Genomic DNA, 24996 nt, shown 5'->3' with positions numbered 1-24996 from the left:
TCCAGGGGGCAGCGGTAGTGCTTAGCCAGCTAATCAGTGGTAATTCTATAAGTTCAGCTACTTTAATTAGCTAATTTGCATTTTGAGAATTAATCAAATTGATTATATAATTAACAGTGCAATGCATCTTCTTCTCTGTGCTAGCAAGTCACACATATCCACTATACCTACAGATACGTGCTGTGTGGAGAGGTTAGCTCTTGAGAGCATGATTGGCAGGCATAGACGTTTTGGGAGGGAAATCATTGCAGAAGGGTAAATAAAACCCCTGACACTGGTGGAGATAGCAGGCAACACAGCTCACAACTGGGATGCTGTGTGGCTCAAGGTCCCTGTTATAAGCTTTAGGCTTTGATATGTTATAATAGCTTGTGGTAATATTGGCTCGCAATAGAGAAAGGTCAGCTAACTCATCTAGACGTACAGCATCTGACAACTTTCCCCGCAATTTTTCTTTTTCCTCATTTGAGGAAGTCTCCGGTGACACATTAATTAGTGGGTCAGATTTTATGCTGATCTATCATTTTTGTGGTGGCAGTCGCTACGTAATTATGTCACTAGGTGAAGGAATAGAATAACAATGCTGGGTAAATAAGAATTTCAACCTAGCTCCAAACTAAGAGAAAATGGGAATTACTATTAGTACTGTATACATCACTAGACGACCTAGTTTTCCCTAATATGGTAAAATAAAGGGAAGGAGGATTGTCACAACTAATCTGACATTATGGCAGTAGGAGACCCATGGGCACCCTGTAGGCAGAAGCTGGTGGCTGTCTGTGCAGAGGTTGATTTTGCAAAATGCTAGTCAGAAACCCAGGGCTGCAGCTTCTGGTCAATCTAATCTGGGTTTGTTCACTGGCGAGTCTCCATATCTATACTCACTGGCTAAGTGTTGGCCTGTTATTGGACATATTAGGGCTAATCTCTAGGTGTGTCCATATGCAAGGACTTAAGTGCAGACGGATGGAAAGGATATATTTAATACTGCTGACATCATTGCTTTCAAATCCTCACTAACACCCTAGGAAATGTGGGGGGGTAGTAGTATAGCATTTTTATTTGTCTATCATGAGAATGTGTTTATTAGCAATTTTTAATTATTATGGTTTGTGGTAGAATAGCTACAGTATATGAGAATTCACTGCTGCAATGAATGTTACACTTCTGTCAACAAACCTATGATAGTGTTCCTTAAAGGAGCTATACTCAGCTCATTATCCTAAAGAAAACAAAACTCCACATTGGACAAGCTAAGATTGGGTACCACAGGTCCAAAGCCTAGCTCTTTTTTTTAAATATTTATTTATTAATTTTGTTTAGGTTATCACATGGGGACTTTAAAATGGTTCAGTTCGCCATCCTACCCTCATCTGCATTTTTCATTTTGTACTGCACCTGTGTTACCCACTAGAGATCCAGTGATTCCTCCCTCTTCCCTTTCACCCTTCGTTCTGGATTTAACCATGCCATCTGTGAATTTAAATCAAGTTGGGGTCTTGATATTTTATGTATCCCGTGAGCTAACAGCCTTATTTGTCTCAATCAATATATCAATTTTGTGTGTGGTAATGTATTGCTAAACAAAAATAGGAAATGAAACAGTAAAATAAATAAATAAATAACTAAACTCGTAAGTGGGAGGTTTATGTCCCCTGCCAATCCCCAGTTATGCATAAAAATGCCTCTGAAATGAAATCTTTATCAAAAGAGCCACAAGGTTCTCTTTACAAGGTGTTTTCAAATAAGCGGGCGTTATTATCATACCTCCATGGGGAAATATGCATTTACAGCTTGGAGAGTGAGAGGCAATAGGGTAACTGTTAACAATGTTTTCCCTAGTTATGGTGCATAATTGCATGCTTCTGTTATTGCACCTTTCTATTGCTGCTAATACAGAGAAAGCCCATTAGCTAGTCCACTAATGTGAACAGTAGCCTGCAGTGTAGTGGGTGCAGTGTTTAAAAAGAGATGCATGAGGACCACTGTAATGATGGGCCGCAGAAGAAGGAACACCCAAAGCAGGCGAGTTCCAGCTCTGACAAACAGTGAGAGCCGACTTAACGTTTCAGGCCAGAGATCTGTTGACACGTGTGCAAACGTTCCTGTAGACTCAAATTAAAATAGAGTTTTAATTTTTTTGGCAGAGGTGGGTTGGATTTTACAAAATAATCCAATGGGCGATATGAGTTATTAATACCCCCATGAGGGCAGTACAGTGATGGAGTGGTTACCACTGCTGCCTAACAGCTATGGGGGTCTTATCCCTGAACGACGGTGGTGTTTACATGTTCGCCACATGCTTATGTGGGTTTCCTTCCGGAGGTCAAAGACTTAGGCATGTTAGTTTGATGAATCTAAATCGCCCAAAAGTGTAAATGCGAGCCTGGAAACCTTTCCAGGGCGCACCTCACCTCTCGCCCCAAATACAGCTGGGATAGGCCCCAGCCCCAGCAACCCTGGACAAGATAAGTGGTTGCTGCCAGCAAAATGTATGAAAAATGTTGGGACAGTGACATGTTAGCCAACCTGTGTTTGGGAACTGAGATGAAGAAATTTTTCCATTTTTGAACGATGTAGGATTTCAGGATTTTTGTCTTCTCTTGTTTTAAACTTGCATAGATTTAACTTGCATTTATTTCTGCAGCAATGAATTATTTTCACTTACAATTGATTTCAGAGGTTTTTCTTATTCCATGTGTTCTGTTTTTATTGCAGTGGTCACTGATCACATTCAAAATGGCCTTTCAGCCATGTCCCCTGTGCACATAGGCTTTTTATTCTCTGCATCTCGTTATGACATCCTCAAATTATTTGCAATTTTACATTAATACAAAAATGTGTTTTTTGCTTGTTTTCTTGTTTGTTTGTTTGTTTTTTCAGTTTTTAGGAAACATGTTGCTGGTATCAAATTCAAAATAATCATTTATTTTTCCAAAAACAAAACAAACAAATCTAACAAAAAATTTAACACTATGTTGTTTTTGCTCCCTTTACAATCCAGTCATTTGCAAATTACTGCATTCTGTAATTTACGTTTTGTACAGCATCTCCACTTTCCTGGAAATTGAGTTTTAGACTCATTAAGTTATTTTTTGTTCCGCACAGCAAACGGGTTTCTGCAGTGAAATCTGACAGGGCTATTCCAGCACCATCAAAGTTGTTGCTATACATTTTATTTGCTGGCAATGCCACAATTTCATTTTCTCTGAATAATCACACTGTATTTTCAAGGCAATTGTCAAATCGTGTTTTGAGGTGCACTAATATTTTGCTTCATTGATAAAAAATGAAACTTATCTCATTAAAAAATAAGACATATGCAGCATTTGTTAAACCACTGCTTGTTATACTCCAAGGGGTGATAAAACTTTTCTAGGGGGCCAACAAGGCCAGGGTCATGTGATGATATATGGTGAGATGGGACATCGCATATTACATTTTGGATTGTAATTGCTCAGTTCCCTCTCACCTCTGCGTGTATGCGTGCATTTGTGTAGTGCTACAGCTGCAGCCAAGAGTCCACGGTGGATTACTCTCCACATGCGCTGACAGGGATCATTGACTTGGCTTGACCGTGAACGCGCGCACCGCGAGTCTCGGTCATTCCTCTGTACTGTGTGTGGACGGTCGCTCCCTGGGTGCCGCTGCGCGCAGCCTTCACCGATCGGCCGTCGCTCACGTTTAGAGCATGCCTGCCGTTTCCAGTGCTCTGAAGACAATCAGCGGAAGACGTGGCGTTTGCGCACAGCTGCGTTCGTCCGGTTGTGGTCCATCTTTGCAAGTCAGCATTGTTCTCTATAGCGACTATCAGCGCGGAATGGATTGCTCCGTTTGATTTCCCCATTTGGTGAGATGTTGTGCTGGAGGTTTAGAGACAACCCTTTCCATATGCTCACCCCCCGTGTTGTCGTCTCACCTTGTGTGTAATAGCGGCTTGTCAAGACAGACAGGGCAAAGAAAAGTATGCAATAAACAAGTGTCAAGTAGCTTCGGGCTGTTCGATTGGAGGGAAGGAAAAGTTCAAGTTGACGAAGGGGATTATGCAGTGAGTGCTGCACATAGCTGGAAACAGGTACGTGATATTTTAAACCTATATTCCAAGGGGGAATGCTGCTTTGGCGTTTTTGTTGTTTACACACCAGTTTCTGTGAGCACGAGCAGCACATGTGTGCACGCAGTCAGTTGTTGTTGCAAGTAGGACGGGGAGGGCAGCGCCAAGCGATGACATTGAAGTGTCTTTTATCCGAATAACATTCGGTCTTGATGGGGGGTCACACAGGGCTCCCCCTCGTGCATCCGCAGTGTCGTTTGATCAGCTGTCTGGTTTATAGTTCCTGGTCAGGCATGACCTTATATGAATGCAGTTTGTGGTTTTGAGAGGTTTACACACAGCACGTCAGCACGGCATGCCAACACAAACCTCCTCATCTTATTTCCAAAAATCACACGTGACCTGGGTGCGTGGATCTTCTCCTTCTTTAACGGGTCAAGGTGGAATCGTCATGATGGGGTGCAGGAGCTCAGCTAAACCTTTATTTCCTGTGCATCGCCTTCATGGCCGTGGGCTTCCCTAGCGCAGCATCGTTGTCTCGTTGCTTACTGTTTATGCGTGAGAAAGTGACTTCGTCCTTTGGAAAAGATGCTTTCACTTCATGATAAATATGGAGTTTGTGCTGGGCTTTAATTGGCTGCTTGACCTGTCATTACCGCACCTCTCAGGACGGTCACGGCGCTGCGTCGCCGCGGTGCGTCAGCTCCTGCCGCGTCTTCCTGCCTCTCCACGTTTTATGAGTGAATCTGTTCAAAAGAACCAATCGTTACCCTGCACTTTATGTTTTCTACTGCTTGGCTTTATTAATATTTCACCCCCCTGCTTACCTTGTGTCATATTTTGGATTAGAAATTATGCATAGTGTTATGGTTTGCAGAGGGCTAAATCAAAGGTCCAGGCAGTGTGTGTGTTGTGCTGAATTTTAATCTTTCCTCGGCTGCCATGCTCTGTGTTTTTGGTGACAGAGAGAGGCTGAAAGCCACAGCCCAGCTGGCTCGCCTCAAGCTGCAGTGAGGACCAAAACACTGCAAGACGTCCGCTCACTCAGGAATGAATATTCATTATTGGGAATGAGTGAAACTTTTACTTAGATTTATTGCCACACACGTGGTATAAAAAACAACAACTTTGGGGCCAGTTGTGTACCAAAAAATGTGTGTCCAAGGGTAAGGCCCACACACCAGCTGTAGATCCCAGTGCCTGGCAGACGTCAGCACCTTATGACATGAGAAAACGCACAGAAACACAGATGTCACTCAGATCTTAATGATGAGGCACCCTGCCGAGATTCACACATCATTCAAACCGGTGCACTTTATGTATGTGGCCCTTCCAGCTCCTCCTCCACCTTTAGCTCTTTCAAACCTGTGATCTCTCACGCTTATTGATCTTTCTCGCTTTCCATCCCTCTATCTTGAGCTTTTGAGGGGCGCATATAACTCAGAAGGAAAGCAAAGCCCTCAAGGACTGGCAAGCAATGATTACTGACACACATTTAAATACATGCATGTGGAAGTAAGTGCACATCGTGTACTTAAGTCTTATGTCTGTTTCACTCACATGACCACACGCACTCAACTGCCTTCCACTGTCAGTCTTTAACCTGTCAGGTGTAATTATTATGAGCGGTGTGTTGTTTGTGCGTGTGGGCCGCTGTCTTAAGTGCTAATAGGAGCTCACACTGGACAGCAGCAGGCCGTGTCAACCACAATCTCCAGACAAGCCCTCAGGGTGTCCCACTTGGCATGGGTGCACACACAAACACACATACACAGGCCTGAGAGGTTTGGAGTTGATTGAAGGGTCGGAGTACTACAGGTTTTCAGAGTTCATGTCCATGACCTTCACAACTATTCAACAAAATTAACTCTGTGCTGTTACCATGGAGATGCACTGTAAATTGACTTTTACATGCACAAACTTCTATGCGCAAGAAGGATATTGGTTAATTTATGTGTGAATATGATTAGAGAGGACATCGCTTTCTGTTAATCTATCTTATTTGCTCCTCTCTCTTCCTCTATGTGGGTTACGTATTTATACATACATTTTACTGCAACACCTGTGAGGCCCGGAAAGAGGAACATCAATCTTCATTAGACTGAAATGAGGCTGGCACTGTTGAATAAATGACTACCGTCCTGTGTGTGTGTGTGTGTGTGTGTGTGTGCGCTTTTGTTGAGCCCTGTAGTCCACACTGACCCGGCTGACAGATGACTGCAGTGATTTCCAGGGTCCAGCAGATTAGGGGATTAAAGACTAAAGGCTTCACACAATAACCCTAATGCATGCTCACGTCGGCAAACATGCATGCAGACACACACGCGTGATTCAAATAAGCACACACCCATAGAGCCGTGGGGCTGATCAGAGGTCAGTAGTATCCAGCGTGACCTCTCTGCTTCCTGCTGTCCTGTGTTTTGCAGATAGGACTGTCACACATTCATGCCGGCAAACAGATGGAAAACAGCATTAGAAAACCTCAAGGGTCCAATTCCACTAATGCTATTTTCACACCACAGGCGTGACCCGTATGGGTACTGAGAGCCCAGTTAATACATTTTGTCCTTCCCAACCAATTCAGAACCTACTCAATGCTAGATAATGAACCAGCATAGTGGGCTGAATGTTTGTGACTAGGCCAGTGCAATTTGGTTGCTGATTTAGAGCCAAAAGTCCCTTTCAAACACAAAATAGGCACCACTGTGTTGATTGTTTTCAATTCTGTCAACAGTAACTACATTGCAGCATATTAACTGATGTCATAACAAAAGCTGCTTATATGTCTCTCAGGTATAATTACCTGGGAGGCAGTAAAGTGCCCCTTATTTGTAAGCTTTGTTCAGTTTCATGTGTTGACTTGTTTGATTGTAGAAACAGCAATTTGTTGTATGCACGTTTTCCTTTACCTGTACGTTTTAACAAGTTGTTAAACACTGTTGCCACTGATGGTGCAACTATAGCAACATTTTTAAAATATCTTTAATCCACCATCAGATCCAGTTTGGCAGCCAAGTTTGAATTTTTTTTTATGGAAATGCTGCAGCAAGCATTATCCCCCGAGGATCTACACACCTGCAGCTTCAAGGCTTTTTTTCCCCGCTTTTACACCATTTTTCTATTGGGTCTGGAATGGTTCAGAGCTAAACAGAGGTGAGGGAATGATAGTTATTTTATCAGGTGAAATCATTTTTGAAATAGAGGAAATACTACTGTTGTATGGTACATTAGACCTTAGCACCTTATCATTTGGGACAGAACAGGATAGGCGGTAATGGATGCAGAAACAACCTTTTGTCTCTACTGATTAACTAAGAACGCTGACCTTTAGACAGAGGAGAGGCGGTTGAAAATGATGGTCTTTATGACAGAATATGGAGAGGGCCTGATATTATTTATTCTGCTGCTGTAATTGTCAGGACGTGCAGGTAAATAGAAAATACCATGCTTGGTGGCATAGCTCTATTAGAGTGTGCTCTGTCCATCCTGCTACCCTTTTACCTATTTTACAAGCTCATGGCTTTTTTAAGCCAGAAATACTATCAGCTCAGTGTCATAAATTCACAGCCCGATGGAAAAAGAAACTGCTGTAGGAAAGGTTTCATTCCTATTATACTGCCCTGGTTTGGCCTCCTGTGGAGTTGCTTTAGGTTGGCATGAGATACAACTGCCATAAAGGGTTTGATGACAGGACCAACTCGCTTTCCCTTATTCCTAATTCATCTATCCAGTTGCACACTGCTTACTCCCCCCCTCCTTCTCTGCTCTGGCTGTCTAGTCCTCAATTTGAGCCATTCGTGCTCCATTGTCCTCTCAGTTTCACATTTCAACTTCAAAAAACTAATTGTGCTCCTCCGGGGAGCATGCCAAAGCATATGTAGGAATAGCATGATCTGGTTTTACAAAGACTTGCTGATGAAGGAGCTAATTACAATAATTGAAGTAATTGATTAATTGGTGGGTAGATGAGTAGAAACCACAGAGTAAAAATATCTTGATGGCATCTCTCATGGCTTTCTGAAGAGATATTTTAGGAATTGGGTTTTTGTATTTTTAAATGGGAAAAACAATTGAATTGTTAAATTTTATGACATTTGTTGCAAGTTTATATGCAACAATACCTTTGCAGTCAAGTTTTTAGACAGGGTTGGGTGTGTTCAGACTGCAGCACACACCCAAAGAAGACTGGCAGAGTTGGATAATGAATGAAAATGTTTTACACCCAAATGGTGTTGTGGCTTGCAGGGGGAGAAGGGAAAGTAGTCAAAGCTTGGGACACCACCAGGGGTGGACTAACCTTAGCAAAAACTGAAGATTGAAGATTGAAGCTTGAGGTTCTCAGCTGAAGTCACAACAAAGTCACAAGCAGAAGCTGAAATGGCATGTTTATTAATTTTTCCTTTTTTTTTTTGTTGCTGTAGAAAAATGCGACTGGGTGAATTTGAGTACCAATAGGCAGAAAAGCGCGATATAAGTGCAGACCACTCACCATTAATCTTTTCAGTTTTACACTTAATTAGTAACCCCCGGTGCTCATGTGGCAAGCAGAGTGTGGTTGACTGTTTACTTGCATTGGACAGACCTGTCATCACGGATAAACAATGAATGTCAGTGTCAAATGACACCGCGGGCAGTTGACAGCGGTTAATATCTTTTGGGTCATTTAAGGCCCATGTTTAGAGAAAACAAAAACACAGATGCACTGTAGGGTTATTCATAAAAGAATACTAAGTCACACTTCAAAAGCTACCCGGGCCGACCCCCCTCTGCCCCTGCTTCCACAAGCCAGCTATGGCTGTGTGGCTACAAGTTTATATGTTACAAAGGATCATCAAGGGCACTGCTCTGCCAGTAAAATACAGTCCTTGATATCTCATTATTGGAACAATGAATCTCAGACTTGCTTCCAAGACGCATATAAGAAGTAAAATTAACCAGTTAGACTGAGGCAAAATGTGAAATAAAAAGATGAATGCTGTTATTCGTAAGAGAAGTTAGGATTTTTGAATAACTGTCCTAAGATTTCTTGCTGCACATTACTTGTGTTAAGGCATTTAATTATTGGCTTCGGCTTTCAGAATCTTGTAAATGTTAATTTTGTGTTGTTCTATATCTTTGCCTATATAAAATCTGAAGGCCCCATAGCCTTTTCCTCCTATCTCTCCCCTACATACTCTTTGTGCCCTTTATGGCCCATATCTCTTCTTTAAGGGGTTTTGTGTAGCTCAGACCACACTGCTCAGTGTAGTGTGAGAGTGTATGCATGTGTATGTGTGTGTGTGACGTGTGACACCCGGCATTAGCTGTGCTTTAGAGAAAGTGATGCTTGTAGAGAGCAGCCTTCATCTTGGATTACCATGCCCATGGATCCTGTGGGTTTTTTTTGTTGGAAGCGATGGCAGTGGGATGATATTTACTGCATCTGTCTGACAGCTGACCGACTGGTTTTAACTCATCCTCCTCACATGCTCATGGCGCTTTGTTGTGAGCTTCCTGGTTAGATTTAAGTTGAGCACACATAAAGAGTCTAACGTATGTGCCTCCTTGCACATGCAGCCATAAATAATGGCCACTGCCACACATAAGACCACCGCTAAAGTGCTTCGGTGAACGGTTTAGGAGGAATTTTCCTCACCTTCAAAAAATAACGGGTTGAGTTCAAAGACTAACTAAAAATTCACTCTATATGTACTTTTTGAAGTTAGTAAATTATATGCATTATTATATTCATGCAGGTCCCATTTTAGTATTGATTGCAGCAGATGCTGTTTTAGGGAAAATGCAGGAGTCCTGTTCTCTTTACTCACCGATAATCTATGACGTATCTTGGGACTCTCCTGAGTAATCATTCACCCCAGGGCTACCCCCACACTGACATATAAACACAGCAGTCATGTGTCGGAAAAGTGGACAGTGTGGAGCATGAAAGAATGCTGATGTACAATAAAGAGTAGCAGCAATAGAAATGCTACTTTTAATATGTGTAAACCAGACACATTACATTGTTTACTAGCTTTACACTTTTCTTGGCTGTGTAGTATTTGTGGCGTAGAACGGTCACTGTCACAGCTTCCAATTTCAGTTAAAATGTCAAAATGAGAGCTACCTCCCTATGAAATGTAGGTGACACAGGGGTTAGACAGGGGAAAGACAGTGGAAGGCCGGACTTAGTGGGGTGAAACTAAATCATTAATTGAAAAAAAAAAAACCCAAAAGCTTTATTTAGTACTTTATTAAACGATGAGTGGCGTGTTTGTCTAGTTAAAATGGCACCTGCTATATGAAAACTGGTTAAAGCCTGATCCCATCGTCAAGTAATTTTGGTCTCATTGAAGATGCAAAAGCTAGCAAAATGCCTGTTGAGCCTTGCCAAGCCAGAATGAATCAAACAGGATTTCTTGGCTGACTTTGCAAAGCTAACTTGGACACAAAGTAACCAAGAAGAGCCTTCATCTGTTGGCCCTGATGTAGCAGTGCAGGGTTTTCTTTTTAAACTATTTCCCATCAATGTGGAGAGGCGAGCAGTCTGCCCTACAAATTACACATTCTGCTTCTTCCTCCTGTGTCTCTTAAAAAAGGCACTGAGAAACAGACTACTTCTCTTCTGCCCTTCGGGGCAAAGTGACGCCAGTGGAGTCATACCCAACGAGTTTGCCAAGTCATTGCTTGGACCCGCAGACCCAGTCAAGATGTGACCCCTTTGCTTCTTTGTACAGGAGGTGTAGTTAGAGCAATCACTTTCATTGATGATGCTTGAGGATCCTTTGTGGCAGGGAACTTGCTTAATAGCCTCGGCCTCTTGCATTTGTAAGTACACTTCTACTAAGGGCTGTGCAGGTTTCAAAGAGATCTGCTCTCAACCTGACTCGTTGAGGACATATTGTTGGTGCTAAGGGACACATTCAATCACATATGCGTCCAAGCATGCCACACAACTTACAATCTCCGCTACGGAATTGCTACAGTTTTCCCATGTTTTGAATTGTAACTACTTTACCTTGATGAATGTTATAATTCGACTTCATGCCTTACACGGCCCATGGAATAAACACAAACTCTCAGTGGTAGCCAATGAATTCTAATGAAAAAATGAACATCTAGCATACCCCCCATCTCTCTATTGCTTACCCTTGCTCTCTTTCTTTCTGTCTCTCTTTCTAAGCAGACATGCCTAGTTAAAGTCTAAAATGGCCTTGTGAAGGAGGACGGGAGTTAAGATGGCATCCCCAGAGACTTTTCAGAGAAGTAATTTAATAAACTGTGATATTTTCCCACTCCACAAGGGAAAGGGAATAGGCTCAGAAAAGTAATGAAACTCAGCAGTTGAATTTTTAATATTAAAGAATCAATTTCCTGTGCTTGAACATAACCGAGGGAGTCTCTTTTCGGCTACCAGAGTTGCAAAATGCACAGTGTAGCATTGACTTCTGACTAGTTCTCACCATAGTGAGGTGTAAAGGCTTGATCAAAACATTTGTTCAACAGCATCCCTCGGCTCACACTTCCCCTGCCATTTTATGTGTAGGGAACACATGAAATGTACGTTGTACTAATCATAGACACTGCTTGTACATTAGAAACAGCCTCACAACGACTGATGCTTATACTTGTTTATTAATGGTAAAACAATGATTACAGTAAAAGTAGTTCAAATTCAAGCTACATTGAATCTGAATCTGAGCGTGCAGGTGTAATTGAATGTAAAATTCATATTTCATGCGCACTTCAAAATGTGCTCTCTTCCAGCTGTTTCGGGTTACACTTGAATACTTTTTGGAAAGCATTATTTAAAGGGTGACTTCACTAATGTTCAGCCTGCTTCCTTTGTTACTCGTTGGACAAATACATTTAAAAAAGGTGTTAAATGTTCGTACATCCTTCTCTGTATGGAAATATTTCCTCGTTTCCAGCCGATGACATCACAAGGAGGTTTGTCAGTTCACGTACTGTTAGCTGACTGATAGCAAAGTTGTACATTCGGTAAGCTTGGTCCTGCAGATAACTAAAACTATTGATCATGTGATCAGGATGAGTTTATCAACTCGAATCAGGGAGGTGTTTTATTATAGAGTAGGCAGAGGCAAGTTTAATACTGGGGGAGTAGCACAGGCAACTGGGGAGTGGCTGAAGGGGCAACTGTCCCTCTAATTTTCCCAATGACAAATACTGCAAAAGTGCCCCCTAAGACATCCCCACAGTAGAAAAAAGAAGTATAGTGCCCCTAAAAATACAAATACAGTGGAGCAAAGGCAATAAAGTGCCCCCAAATGTGCCCCCATAGTAAAACAAATGCCATCTAAGGTGCCCCCGCTCAATAAAGTGACCTTTTAAGATGCCCTTCTAATGGAGTGAACATGATTGAATAATGTAGTCTTTTAACCCAACATGCACCATTGTTCTTTACTGATATCAGGTGCCCTTTAACTTTTTTTCTGCCCCTGCCCCTCAAAAAGCCTGAATCTGCCACTGCAATATTTCTCAAACCACAACCATAAGAAACAGACACACCGTCATCTGGCTGTTAGGGTTTTATTTCAGCAACAGCTTCAGGACAAATCTAATGGGTTCTTAGTATTCTATGGATTACATCCTTTATGTCTAAATCAAGGATATCTGACCACCTGACAAGCATTTATCATGTTAAGCTTATGGCCACATTTTTATCTTAATCTTGCTGAAACCAAGAGGCATTAACAGATGACGTACAGGCTCAAAACGTTGATTACACCTACAACACAACGTTTGTCCTGATTCCCTGCAAAGCCTTGATGTGAAGAATCACTCCTGTGGATTTGTTTTGATTCTCTCAGGGCTTTGACCTTAACAGGTTTTTTATATAACATTTAATCGATCATTAGGTTGGACACTGGCATTTGATAATTACCTCTGTTTCCTGCCTTTCACGTTTCTGTCAAGGCTGTTGGCTGTTTGTTTACTGCAGATATGTAATGACACTCCTCTTACCCTGACTCTGCCGCTACGTGTGGCAGTGAGAGAGAGAGGGGTCAGGTGATGATTTATGACCACGATGCTGCATTCCAGCACAGGATGATTAATCTCTTCTGGGAACACTTCACGAGTACAAGTTTAACCTACCTCGGCCTTGCACATGCATGCACGCACACATGCCACTGGGCACACAAAAACACAAACACACAGGAGTGTAAGCTCGCGCGCGCTTCCCCGTGCCTGACAAGCAGGATATAAATGCAGGGGCAAAGTGCACATAGTTGCTTTCGTATGCAATTCATGTGCAACTTTCCCCTCCCGCCTCCCACTCACACAAAAACCTACCCCACCCTCAGATGCTTCTATCCCCTCTTAGTCTCTGCCTCCCTTGTTTTCTTTTTTTTTTTTTCCTCTTACTGACCTCAGTGGTGCAGTGTCTCACATTCACCCCTCTTCTCTTTCGCCTTGTCCATTCATCACAAACAGTCACAGATGCTCACACTCACACACAGAGAAATAAAGAGAGGCAAGGGAGGGAGAGAGCCTCTGTATAGGGGCATTTGGCTCCAGTACCAGTGAGCATAAGGCTATAGGATTAGTGCTGCTAGGTGCTAAAAGCTTCAATGTCTTAATAAACACCGAGGAAGGCAGGGACTGGCCCTATCTGTGTGATAAAGCTGTGAGTGTCTGTGTGTGTACAAGTGTCCATATTCAGGTGCCCTGCAAAGGTACAAATAGTCTTTTGGCAGTCCTGGGTGGAAGCATTGAGAGGATAAGTGTAAATACCACAGGCTGCATCTGAAGCTCTATTACTTGAGCACACTTCAACGAATTGTTCCACAGTGATACTCATTGAAACACAGAGGGTGGTTGAACACATCTTTATTGTAATGAAGTCATTTATTGTAATGGGGGCCATTTACAATCAACTTTAGCTTAGATTCCTGTGCTTCTGTCATTACGGCTTCCCCGTGTCTTCATCGAGCCTGCTCTATCTCTTCCTTTGCAATGTCTCGTTGTCTAGTGACCAGCTTTAGCCTGTGGACAAAGTGACCTTCTCTCGTGAGACTGGGGTTTTTTGGTTTTTACAAGCGTGGGATTTGCAGTGATTCTGACATTTTTAGAAACAGGCTGCTGTGCTGTGCAATTAAACATTTTTAATGAGCGCTCATGTCCTCTGGCATATAAGGTATAATTTATCACTGAGAAATGTGCAAAGAAAAAAATGCAGTAAGCACCAAATGACAACATTATTCACATAAATTTAAACAAAGATGGAGTGTGAGCTTGCAAGTTCGTTGTAAAATACATCATTTTGAGTCAATCATTGTTAGTATATCTGACATGTTTATTATAGTCTTTGCAGCACCTAAACCACATACGTCTCATAGAATGTTTAACATCTAAATAGGAACATTATGTAGAGATTCTGTATTGCACCATAAAATAGCAATTTAATCTTGCATTAAAAATACCTATTAAGAGAAATGTGCAACGCATCCATAAAGTTGTGTCCTGATGCCTTCACTACTAGTTTGTTTCATGGCAGCTGTGGTTTCTGTTGGAAACAGAAAGTGGAAAGTGAGGGTTTAACATGCAGCAAATCTTGAGCCGCATTTGTCAGAAAACTAAAACCGCAACAAGTGTATCTGTTTAAAATACCACAAAACAAACTGGGGTTTTAATAAAGAAGTCAGAAAAGATTGGCGCCAAGAATTGTTGAGCACTAAACAAAGTAAAGCAGCCACAGTGGGAAATGTTAGGTTTGCAATAGGATTAACTGAATGTGACACTGCGCTAACAGAGTTAACAGTGAATTGTGAGGGTTACATGAATATTACTTTACACATCTTGGAAATGAGATTGGGCTGGAATTAAATACAGTACATACATCCTGACAAGCTCTAGAACATGTGAAGCCCCTCTGAATTTGAGAATGGAGATACTATCCACTGAATGACTATTTTTTTTAAAAAAATGTTAGTTTAAAAAAATATAAATAAATAAAACACACACACACACACACACACACACACACACACACACACACAGGAATCTAAAGGATTATAACTAAAAAACAGTTCTGTCCAGTCTCTTTGAAAACTACAACCCAATACTGTAACTTCCTGAACAGTCCATTTAAACTCCCATTTGAGAGATCTATCCCTCTGCTTGCTAAATGCTATTGGATGGCCAGCAGCGGCCACTTAATTGCAGTCTCTTCCATCAGCTAATGCTTATCCTTACCTTTATTTCTACAATACCCTGATTCCTTTTAAATATTTAATCATCTCTACTGTAATGTCACATAGTGCTGAACATGCTATGTTAAGCTTTTGCTCCGGTCATACTGTTCCCACTTGGGGGCTTTGGTTTTTTTTGCCCAACCATTATGACGTAGCTTTCTTTTTGGAGAGGACAGTTGGTTTTAACTGAATCATAAATATTAAAATAAAACAAAAATGAGTCTGGCTAAACACATAATTAGCCTGTTCTCATAAAGCTCATGACACAGAGGTAGCAGTGGAGGATAAATACCATTTGGCAAATGAAAGCTTTAATTCAGTAAGTCAGATCTACATTTACATATGTTCACACATGCTTGTGTGCACATACCTCCATCTCTCTGTGTGTTTATCCTTTATCTCGTACCCGCTCAACTCATAACATAGACAGTGTCCATTATCAAACGTGAGCATAAAGCAAAAGAGTGCAGCATGAGGGAGAGAGAATAGGAGAGAGAGTAATGTAATCCTTTGTGAAAGTGCCATCATATCACCAACCCCACTCAATCTCCTCACCAGCTACAGAATAGATCAATGTCCTGGGTGACTCTAATCTCATCACACACAGTGTGTCCACGCCATTCATATTTGAAATTTACAATTAGACAGCAAATAGTAATAACCTGAATAGATGTTATGATGTTATTGTGCTTGAAAATCCCTTCAAAGTTGTTCGTGTGGTGTTTTTCTTTGTTGTTTTTTATCTGTGTGCGAGTAAAATTATAATTATCAGCAGGTGTCATCTTTTAGATTTCTTTTTGTTTGTGCGAGTTTTGACTCTGTGATGTGACGTCATGGACCGTAAGGGCTAGTCGCATTTGTGTGTGTGCGTGTGTGTGTGTGTGTGTATGTGTGCGTTTGTGTATGCTGACTGATCTAGACAGTAGATATCTTCTAGTCCACTGCACTTACACAGCTATCACTCCAGAGTGATTCAAGAATATGTCTTGTAATTGAGGAGGGAGGTCTGATAAGAACTGTGGATGGTTTGGGAAGTGATGTCTTTGATTCATACTGTGAAGTTTTCTGGGTCTTTTAAGTTTGAATTGGTCCTTTTCAAGCTTGTTGTATTTGATGTGCACATTGAGGATTTACCTTTGCTTGATTAAAGGCACATTGAGAGCTATTTTATACTGTAGCCCGTTTGGCTCTGACATGAGAAAGCATACTGATTTAATTAAAGTGCGTTTAAGGTGACTAAACCTATTAAGGTTTTCTTTTTCAGTTTATCCTATGAGACCTTAAGTGAACTAAATGCACTCAATAACTATACACACTACTAACATATGTGTTATTTAAATGGTCAGAAACTCACTGAGTACACAATCTGTTACAGCAGTTGGAACAGTTATGTTTCTTACTCGTCTCACTGTCATTGATTTATTCGACTTGAAAGTCAGCGACGTTACAGCTAAATTAGGTGTTTAATAAACAATTATTAGTCTGGATGCTACCTTGTGACAGATGAAGGCTTTCCTTGTTCTCAAGTGATTTATAATCTGGGAAAGTAAACACTGGATCTGACACCTCTAATATCATCAAATCCTTATTCGTTTTTTAACACTGCATGAAGTCAAGACTCTTTTGCAATGTCAAAGATTTTACCTGATTTGCAACCAAAAGTGAATTTTAAATGTGTCTTTGTGTTGTTTTCAGGAAGTATCGTTATTGAAAAAATTAATTTACATGAGTTGATACCAGTCTTGCCACCCGTGAACCCTATGTTTCCGTGACAGGACTGTTAAAGTCAGTCTTTTAAATTTTGACACTGATACATTGATCATTTTGCATCTCTTGAGCTAAACTCGAGCCTTACGGTTTGAAATGTGCCCGATCTTGTCAAAATAAACTAAAATGACAAATAGAATTTGTATTATATTAGCTCTGACTGAGTCCTACCCCTGAAGTGCTCTGACACCAGCCCACACATCTGTGATTAGACTCCAAACTGGAAATTTACCAAAAAAGTGAAATTACTTCAAATATCTGCTGCTGTAAGGTCAACATGATATGTGGACAGGCTTAACTGCAATTTTGGTATAAAAATTAGGCTTTTCCCTTTCTCAGACTATGCCTTAGAGCTAACACTTGCATCCTGTTCAATTTTCATGGATTTAGACTCATGGATTTTCATGCATTTAGTTTGTGAAGGCGCACCAACATAATCACTTAAACTGCCTTCATGTTTATTATGTCTGCTGGTATTTCATTTTTCTCAACATGGATTTTAGAGCCCAAAAAGGAGCTAAATCCAGTGAGTCTGAGGCGGAATGGAAATAGCATCATTAAATCAGGGGTACAGTATTGCTGCTGGGATCCTCTGGATTCATGGAAAAAGAAGATCACATAGTCTATCACAGCTCTCAGAGACACTGTATATTTTTACTCCCCTCTACATCTCTAATGTTTTCTACATTTTTACCCACACACAGGGACTTGCACCATTTTCTTATTTCCAACGGGTTTCCCATTTTGTGGCTATTGATAATTGCGGTGTGAAGTCAACAAACAAGCAAAAACAATCTGCCACTAAAAAAAAAAAAAACACAATATTGTTTGTTCTCATAACTGAAAGAAGCACTTTGCTCGTGTTACGAGATGAATACAAAACAAAACGTGTGGAAACTTACAATTCAATCAATATTATGCTGTCACAAAATACCATATGCAAACCTCCCACGCAGCGATTTCTGTAGCACCAGGTGCTGTCAGTTAAATGATTCCAACAGATGTTCACATCCACCTGACTTTGATTCCTTGATCAATTCTGACAAAATGTTTTATTTCCTGTCATTCACATATTACAAGAAGTAATAAATGGTTGGGGTTTTGAAGACAACACTTTGAAATCCAGTAAAGTGATATAACTGTATGTTTTATTATTATTATAACAACCTTACATCTGTCTCCTGAGTTTTCATTATTGAACCTGCCTCTACTGCTACTATATAACTGGGTACAATACATTTCAGCACAGCAGCTGCCTGCTGTCCGTGTGGGCCTTTATGTATGTGAATAGAGAAAGAAACAACTTAAACTCTGGCTTATGACCCATGTTGCCTCCCACCTCTTTTCTGTCTCATCTTTAAATTGCTTCTCTGGCATAATCACGCACAATAAAATATGACAACTAAACAATAATCGTAAAAAAAAAAGGGGAAAAAAAATCATCCAAAAAATAATTTGTCTGCGTTCAAGACATGTTTTTGTTCCACCACGAGGATTACGATAGGGCTTTTAAACTGTTAGATTCCTGCTGCTTTTTAATATCTTGTGTGATCTATTTGTGTCCAAAGCTGCTAATAGCTCGAAGGAATCAGGGGAACACAGCAGGGGTGGTGTTCGCATAATGGATTGGTTATTTTATGTTTCTCCCCCAAAAACAGATAGGATTGGGGATTCGTCTTTCCCTCCCTCTCTCTATTCATCACTTCTGCTTTTTTGTATCTGAAAACACGGGTGTCCGTGGAGGAGTGCTATAAAAATTCAGAGTAAGGTTATAGATTTTGAGAGAAAAGTCCCAGCACTTCTTAGCTCAAGCCAAAGCAGAGCATGAAGTACACAGTAAGGATTTAAAATCAGTGTAGGGTGGAATTTCAGGACTGTGCACTCACCATCGGCAAGACGATATCACAGTGGGTGAAGCTGAACTCGAGGAACACTAGCCCAGTGGGCAAGAGCGATTTCTCTATTTATTTATTTATTCTTTATTTTAATTTACTTTTTTTTTTTCTTTTTTTTTTTTGATGAGAGCAATGAAAGCGTATTCTCCATTTCACAGTGGCAGCACTGGCACAGCTGTGATAACAATGTGCCCTAAACCTGACTTATGTTCTTATTTATTCGGCGTGCCCCACGGTTGCCAGATGAGTATTCTGAGAAAAAGTAATTGCTAACAATGTACGCGCGCACACTACTCTTCCCTTTCCCTCAGCTCCTGCTCGTCTTTGGAGGAGCAAAGCAGAGCTGCCGCTGATATGCATAATCACACTTTTAGAGACGGGTGAGAGAGAGCTATTTTCAAACCCTCTTCCTGACAACTCGGAACCATTTTGGAAGTTTTCAGGACAATCAGGGTGCTAATTCTGCATTAATTAGTGATAAACTATGAAAAGCCAAAACAAGTTAATGGATGTTCTAGGGAGGGGGAGGTGAAATGGGCTTTTCCTTCGTGCAGTCTTTTGTGACAAGTGAAGGAAAGAGGAACTGGGACGGCTTACGCTTTTACAACATCCTTGATCACCTATAGGAACCAAACAACTCTCCGTAGCAGATAATGAAAGCTGTAATGTTGGCCGATGTTGCATAAATGTTTTAGAATCTCTGTTATGGGCTAGACTAACCCTCACTGGACCAATTTAACCATCCTTATAATGGCATCTCTAATGCTCCAGTCTACATGAAAATAAACAAGTCTGTAAAAAGGAATATTAAATGCACTGTATTATTGCTCATGCCCAAAGAAACAAATTGATCTTTTTTATGACATCCAATTTATAAAGCAAGGTGGTATATTTACAGCAGTTACCATAAACAAACTAGTGAGCTGGATTTTATTAATCGCTGTGAATAAAATAATTCAAGTGATCTGATTGCCTGCTCCTGATCAGGATGCGTGTATCTGAAGGTAGCGCTTAGGCCGTGTGTGTGACTGAGAGATTGTGTGTGTGATCTCTGCCTCCAAGCTGTGATGTATGGCTGATTCCATGATCCAGCAGGTTAAGGAGGGCTTTGGCTCCGTGCTGCAGACCCATCTGGACTGTTTGCTTGGGTTCAGCTTCATCCCTGGACTACAGTTGGAAAGCTCATCTCCACTCCCTTTACTCAGTTCAGACTATTACAGCTATCACAACGTTTTAATGGTCACTGACCCAATACCACAGACGATTTCGGGTGGCTCAGTGCCATATGTTTGTATTTGTAATCCTGTGACTGATATTGTTTTTACACAGATGATATGGTTCAGACACACACACACACACACACACACACACACAAAACTGAAATAAATTTTCCATATTTTTCTATGCTTTTATAGCACTGATCTCTTTCAGTTTGTATATGATGACTTTAGCTCCCATCCAAATATGGTATCTTCTCTGTTTTCCTGGCTGTCTTATCCTAGAGCTTGATGTGACCTCTTACACACACTACGAGAACCAAAGAGGATCAGCATTCAGATCCACCCAGATTACCACCTTCTTTGTCGCTCGATCTCTCTCTGCCTCACCCTCTTCCCCTTTTTGTTTCTCACTTGTCCACCCAGCAACGAATGGCTACTCCATCCAGACATTGCATTTGGACAAGGACAAATACTACAACAGGCACATACATACAGGCAGACACCACTAAGGGCTGGGTAACATTTGAGGGGCAGGATAATGTCAGTTCACCAAGGTCTTGGTGGCTCCTAGTCATCCATGGCTGCCAACTTCACTAACATCAGCTCCAGTCCACAGTAAGAGGACAAAAGCAGCCGGCTTTTTTCTGCTGCTTTTAATAGAGTGGCCCGTGTGTGTGTGTGTGTGTGTGTGTGTGTGTGTGTGTGTGTGTGAGTGAACCAGAGAGAGATGGAGAAAAAAGGAATGAAGTGAGCATCAATGGGACAATGTGTTTCTCATGTCTTGAAGGGAAATAACAGCAGGTAGCAGGATAGGGGGAGTGTGAGGCTTCAAAGATGACAGTCACCTGGAGCTGGAAATAAGGCTATAAATTTTACAACATAAATATTTTATATGACCGATTATGTATGTACCACAATATTCATCACAATATAAATTATTAAGTAACATGACCAATTTTACACATCATAGTCTGTTGAAAGGCCTTGGGGACACCTATTACATAAGTGAAAAAAGGTTGTGTGATAAATTGTCTCACATAATGTCACCTGGGTCATAATAACAGGTTGAAAAAATCTCCGGGGTTGTTGAATTAGAGATAAATAATTTGACCAGATGTCCAGCTCCACATCCCTGCTTGACGCAAGCAGCTTAAAGCAATTAGCCTATTTTAGGATAACACAATTGAATCTCTGTCTGCAGTGGAGCTGCCTTGTGGGTAATGTAGGCAGAGCGTGAGCTGCAAACAGAAGCTGTCAACCAAGTAAATAACTAACTAAATAACTAAATCCTGTCACTTCAATTCCTTATCGTTTCGTTGAAAGGTCTAACATCTGAATGCTTATTTACAATAACTCATCAGTTAAAATTCTCTATTTTTTATTATACCTTTCAGCATTTTGTATTCTGCCATTAAAAAGCAACATGCATTATGTATGAGGGGGGTGAAGAGAGCCATGTTATGCTGTTACAGCTGCTTATTTAGGGAGGGAGATGTCCTGTCTTGAAAAAATCAACAACATATGATTCTGTTTGTGACATAGAGATTGTTTACATTATCAAGTAACTTATTAATAATTTATTAAAGGTTGTATTAGTAATATTGTTCTACTCTTCTGTTCCAGTGTCTCAGGCAAAATTCTGCAATATGTACTTCTCTTTTTTTTCCCCATTCTTTGCCCTGCAGGTAATCCTGCTGTCACCGCAGACACCTCTCCTTTAGCATCATACCCTCGCCAACCCACGCAAATATGCATGTATAAATTCACACTTATCTCACAACAGCATGCTTTCACTGATCAAAAATATATTTTAGTTTGTGTAGCGCCACAAATCAAAATATGCCATATAGTGGAATTTAACATTTTGGTTGAACTGTTGACTGGCAGATGCTGCTTTTGAAAATACCTGTGATAGACACACATACAGGTGTGCATACACATTAAAAATCACACTGCGTTCACTTGGCCATTGTTACTTAACACCCAGTCGTCCTCCTCCTACACACTGACACACACACAGCAGCAGCAGCAGCATCAGCAGGGCAGCCAGCCTCTTGACACTGTTCCATTTAGCCCACACTCCTGCCGGAGAATTCAGCTAATAACTCACAGAGCCTGAATACAGCCATATAGTGCAAAACAATTACTTTCAAAAAGAAACAGAAGAATCAAGGGAAATGAGTGAAAGCGTAACCTTGAAAAAGAATTTTTTTTTCTTTAACAAAAAAAAACAACCCTTGTGCTGAAAGTGATGTGACAAAAAAAAATCATCAGTTTTTTAATGAATATCTCAACTGAATTGACATTGCATTACAGCACACACTCATCATTATTTTCCCCCTCGTTTTGCCGTCTAAAAAAACAACAACAAAAAAAGAAAACAGGCTGAAAAGAAAATAGAAAGAAAAAAATCACTCCCCATGTGTCAGAAATCACACTGCTCTCCCAGTAGAACCAAATTACCTAAAGCGACAGGGGACATTTAAGAAATGCACACAGCTCGTCTATATTTCCCATCAAACACATAATTTGCTTATAATGGCTATAGAGCACAACAAGACAGTGGCTATTGATCGCACATTACTGGAAAATTAGCCCTACATCTATGTGAGGGGGTCCTTCTGCTCAATGAGTACACTGATAGAGAAGATATTTGGAGAAGAGTGACGTGTAAAAAAGAATACAAAATTAATGCTACATAAGCGGCTTTCTACGTGGATTACCTCACCATCCACTATTTTTCTAATGCATTCCAAGGACGTCCCTGTCAGGTGAAGTGGGTGCTCGAAAATTCTCACAGGTCTGAATTTAAATGTGTTTATCCATCGAGTATATTTCTGGGCCTACTGTATTTATTTGTTTGGTGGTGTCTGTGGTTTGTATTTGTTCTACATGCCACACAATGTGACTTTGCATATATACTGTATGTATTTGCAGTGTTGCAAGCACTTCTTAACCTAAAATAATTGTCATCTATATTATCAATGTAACACTCACAGGGTCAACGAACCATTCAAGTATTCACGCTCACAGGCAATTTTACAGTCACCAATTAACCTAACATGCATGTCTTCAGAGTGTGTGAGGAAACTAGAGTACCCAGAGGAAACCCACACAAGCATGGGGAGAACACGTAAACTCCACACAAAAAGGCCACGGTCGGCCAGGGACGCGAACCCACAGCCTTCTAGCTATGAAGAAGCTGCACAAACCATTTCCCTTTTTTTTTTCCTTATATCAAAATTGCATGACCTTAATTTATAAAATGTGTTTAGAACTATATATATTGCAGCATAATGAGATGAGGCAGTTCCAAAGAAGGCGGCAAAGATTTTTTTCTTTCGTGACTAATTGGCTTTCTTGTTCTTGTAAGGCTAATATCCTCAATACTGTTACAGGATCTACTTTCTCCTGCATCACATAGTGTATATTATTGTTGGATGTAATCGACCTGGGTATGTTTTCTGGGAAATATAGGAAATCACTGAAGGACAACTACAGGATCGTTAGGAGAAAGCCAAAAATGAAGAGTGAAAAGCCACAGAACGGTACATTTACTCAGTGTAATCACAAACAACCTTGTTGAATGCTGCACATCCCAGGTTGATTAATAGATCTAAGGATGCAATTTGTCTTTAAAGGGTAATCTTTGTCTTTTTATTTTTTTTTTATTTAGTCACTGTTTACAGCTCTGCTGTGCTGAATTCAGCTTGCTCTGGCCTTTACCCTAATTAAGGCCATTGTTATGCTCTCTGTGACAGTGCTATGCATGGTAATAGAAAACTATGTGGAAGTATGTGTGGTTCACATTATAAAACAGTGTAACAAGTTCATGCTGTATGGAAGATGGCTTTTTTTTATTTTTATAGAAAGCTTTTTTTTTTTAAAAAAAAGCTGCTGTTACTGGTGGAAAGATCAAATTACTGGACTCAAGGCTGCAGTCTTTTTACGTTTTTCTGTCTATAGTTATATATTATTGATAATAATATACTATTATATTGTTAATAAAATGAATCCCCTATCTCAAGAGCAAACAGTGTTGACACTGTGCCTGTAGTGAGGTGACACACAACCATGAAATCGGATACACACGAGGATAAGTCCACTCCGTTACAGTGCCACAGACTGTATTAAGAAATATTTAGCAAGCATAACTTTGGCATATAGAGTTTATATTGCAGCGGGGTGAGGAGCTAAGGGGTTATAATTTGTCACTGGTAAAGTTCGGCCAACTACCTCCAGTAATGTTTGAAAAATTACTCCTAAAATAAAACGTAGACATTGTCCTACTGTTGTGAGACACCCTATTGTCTCAGCTGTTCATCACCAGGTTCTTCCCCATCACGGTCAGGCTTAGATTCCAGTTAGCAGATTGATATATAACTACTGTCCAGCTCCATTTACATTTTCATTGGCCACAAGTTCGGCGCAGCCACGGTATAAATCAAGCTTAAAAGAAAATGCATTATTCATTAGGTTGTGTTCCCATAGACTGATGTGAATGTGGAGACCACACCTACAGCCAATCAGAATATGACCTAATAAATAATGCACATCTTATGTTACAAGCTTACAAGCAGCTGCTGGAAGACAGACAGGAAACTGGACTGTTGACCGGCTGGACTGAATAAAACTTCACAGATTTCGGTTCTTACTGTGCTGCTGAAAACCCTCTAAACCCTCTAATATGGGGGCGGTACCTGCATATTTGTGAACCCCTTAGAATTATTTCCCATTTCTGCATAAATCCCATTTAAAATCTGATTTTCTAATCTTATAACAAATGTTACAAATAGACAAAGGAAAAACTAGTAAAGAAATGATACCAAAATTTTGTGATGTGGGATCTTAAATGTTGGTGTGTG

At 40.6% G+C, this 24996-nt stretch overlaps 1 protein-coding gene across 6 annotated transcripts in view; it reads left to right on the top strand.

Annotated features, from left to right (window-relative positions):
* The first annotated feature begins 2915 nt into the window (after positions 1 to 2915).
* Positions 2916 to 24996, top strand: part of tenm2a (teneurin transmembrane protein 2a) — a 219729-nt gene continuing 197648 nt past the window's right edge. For 2 of the 6 annotated variants that reach the window (XM_067517993.1, XM_067517990.1), the window contains exon 1: positions 2918 to 4075. The gene's annotated coding sequence lies outside the window, so the exon portion shown is untranslated. Of the gene's footprint in view, positions 4076 to 24996 lie in introns of all 6 variants that reach the window. The other 4 variants (XM_067517992.1, XM_067517988.1, XM_067517989.1 and 1 more) reach the window with 4 other exon arrangements.

The sequence above is a fragment of the Channa argus genome, chromosome 10, assembly GCF_033026475.1.
Source record: "Channa argus isolate prfri chromosome 10, Channa argus male v1.0, whole genome shotgun sequence".
NCBI classification, from domain to species: domain Eukaryota; kingdom Metazoa; phylum Chordata; class Actinopteri; order Anabantiformes; family Channidae; genus Channa; species Channa argus.
This window is presented reverse-complemented; position numbering and strand designations above follow the sequence as displayed.